The sequence below is a fragment of the Phocoena sinus genome, chromosome 19 (genome assembly GCF_008692025.1).
Source record: "Phocoena sinus isolate mPhoSin1 chromosome 19, mPhoSin1.pri, whole genome shotgun sequence".
In the NCBI taxonomy this organism is placed as follows: domain Eukaryota; kingdom Metazoa; phylum Chordata; class Mammalia; order Artiodactyla; family Phocoenidae; genus Phocoena; species Phocoena sinus.
The window spans coordinates 23904471-23907489 of NC_045781.1; positions in this window are offsets into that span (position 1 = coordinate 23904471).

Consider the following 3019-nt stretch of genomic DNA (forward strand, 5'->3'; position numbering starts at 1 on the left):
GCGGCGGCCGCCATGAGGAGGCGCGGCCCCGCGCGCCGGCGGCCCGGAGAGGGCGGGGCTTCCCGCGGGCGCGCAGGCGCAGAGGCTCTTGCGCGGCAGGCTGATAGTTTTGCAATCCTTGCGGTGCGGGGTTCCGAGGTGGCGGCTACACCTTGGGCTCCTCGGCTACCGTTGCTGTGACTGAACGCCTCGCGACCCACAAACGCTGGCATATCGCGCTCTTGCCTGCAACCGTCCTCTCCCGGGGAGGAGCGGGCGCTCGCCTGCCGAGTCAGGGACCTCGGTTGAGCGATCCCCGCGGGGCTTTGTTCCGCGGCCCAAGGGGTCGTCCCGCGCCGCGGCCCCGCTATCTACCACCCCTCCTGTTTTGTTTGCTGGTTTCACACAATGCCTCCTCTGGCCCTTCCCAACTCTACTCTTTCCCAAAGGAAGAAGAAACCGGCTGCCTTGGCCACCGACGTGGGACCCCACGCCTAAAGGGGAAGAGGTCCAAGACGCTTCCTTAGGTTTGAGCTGCTCTTCAGCAAAACCGGAACGAGTTACAAAAGCTTATTTTAGTTGAAGAGTCTTTACATAAAAAATAAAAGGAAAATGTCATTCACGGTTCTTGACGGGTACAAGGTATATATAAGAGCAAACGCCAGTGTCAGACCTTTACAAACTCTGGATTTCCATGTAAGAGCCTCCATAAAGGTAGTATTCTGTGTGAAAACAAAAAGCTACTTTTTATATCAGATTTTAGAAACCACCAGGGAATAGTCTCCCATTACGTCCAAGTTCCCTACCAATACAAAGTCAAAGATTTTCCATCTAAAAAAGATGGGAGGGGGCTTCCCTTGTGGTGCAGTGGTTGAGAGTCCGCCTGCCAATTCAGGGGACACGGGTTCGAGCCCTGGTCCAGGGGGATCCCACATGCCGCGGAACAACTAAGCCCCATGCGCCACAACTACTGAAGCCCGCGTGTCTAGAGCCCGTGCTCGGCAATAAGACAAGCCACTGCAATGAGAAGTCCGCGCACCGCAACGAAGAGTAGACCCTGCTCGCCGCAACTAGAGAAAGCCCGCGCGCAGCAACGAAGAACCAACGCAGCCAAAAGTAAATAAACAAATAAATTAAAAAAAAAAAAAAAAAAGATGGGAGGGCTTCCCTGTTGGCGCAGTGGTTAAGAAGCCGCCCAGGGGACACAGGTTCGAGCCCTGGTCCGGGAAGATCCCACATGCTGTGGAGCAACTAAACCCACGTGCCACAACTACTGAGCCTGTGCTTTAGAGCTCGCGAGCCACAACTGCTGAAGCCTGAGCGCCTAGAGCCTGTGCTCTGCAACATGAAAAGCCACTGCAAAGAGAAGCCCGCGCACCGCAATGAAGAGTAACCCCTGCTTACCGCAGCTAGAATAGGCCCGTGTGCAGCAACAAAAACCCAGCACAGACAAAAATAAATAAATTTTTTGTAAAAAGGGAAATTTTTATACAGGCACTCCACTGAAAACACACTCAAAAGTTTCTCCTTGGGTTTCCCTGGTGGCGCAGTGGTTGAGAGTCCGCCTGCCGATGCAGGGGACGCGGGTTCGTGCCCCAGTCCGGGAAGACCCCACATGCCGCGGAGCGGCTAGGCCCGTGAGCCATGGCCACTGAGCCTGAGCGTCCGGAGCCTGTGCTCCGCAACAGGAGAGGCCACAACAGTGAGAGGCCGCGTACCACAAAAAAAAAAAAAAAAAAAAAAAAAAAAAAAAAAAAAGTTTCTGCTTGAAAGCCAGAGGCACACAAAGTTCTCTTAGGTACTAACGCAAGCTGCTAGTTTCCAGCTTTCCCCAAAAAACTTGTAGACTGTGTCTGTGTTGATACTTCTGTTCTCAACCTAGTACTTTGCTTTTTGTGGCTGCTCTCTTCCTCTGGGACCGTTAGCACAGTGTTTTTTGAGATTGGGAAAGTAAAAAACCAGGACTTAACCCAGGATTTAGGAAGGAGGTGGTAGGTCACTCCCCACAGTCCCTGCCCCACCCTGCCCCACCCGTGCTTGGGGCAGATTCTCTGGAGTCATCCTCTAGAGAACAGGGCCTAGTAAAGGAATTAATGAGGAAAACCAAGAAAGGTTCTTTTTCAGCAGTTATTTTGAGGTTTGTCAATTTCCATTCAATTAAGGCAAAACTGGACATTACAAGATGGTATATGGTATATATTTTTAAGATATAAGGTAGAACTCAATAAACTAAATCAAAAAGGTAGACATGAATGGAATACTACTCAGCCATAAAAGAGTGAAATAATGCCATTTGCAGCAACATGGATGGACATAGAGATTATTATACTAAGTGAAGTAAGTCAGAAGGAGAAAGACAAATACCATATGATATCACTTATATGTGGAATCTAACATATGACACAAATGAACTTATTATGAAACAGAAACAGACTCGCAAACATAGAGAACAGACTTGTGGTTGCCAAGGGGGAGGTGTGGTGGCGGAAGGATGGACTGGGAGTTTGGGACTAGCAGATACAAACTATTATATATAGAATGGATTAAACAACAAGGTCCTACTGTATAGCACAGGGAACTATATTCAATATTCTGTGATAAGCCATAATGGAAAAGAACATGAAAAAAATATCTTTATGTATAACTGAATTGCTTTGCTGTACAGCAGAAATTAATACAACATTATAAATCAACTATACTTCAATAAAATATATATATATATTTTTGTGTGTGTGTGTGTGTGTGTGTGGTACACGGGCCTCTCACCGCCGTGGCCTCTCCCGTTGTGGAGGACAAGCTCCGGACGCACAGGCTCAGCGGCCATGGCTCATGGGCCCAGCCGCTCCACGGCATGTGGGATCCTCCCGGACCAGGGCACGAACCCGTGTCCCTTGCATCGGCAGGTAGACTCTCAACCACTGCGCCACCAGGGAAGCCCCAGTTTTTTTTTTAATTAGGGAAGTTTGATGGGATAATGTAAGCCAGTGGGACACTATCTCTCTACCTTTGAGAAAACTACCTCTTTATAAAGAGAGGGCCA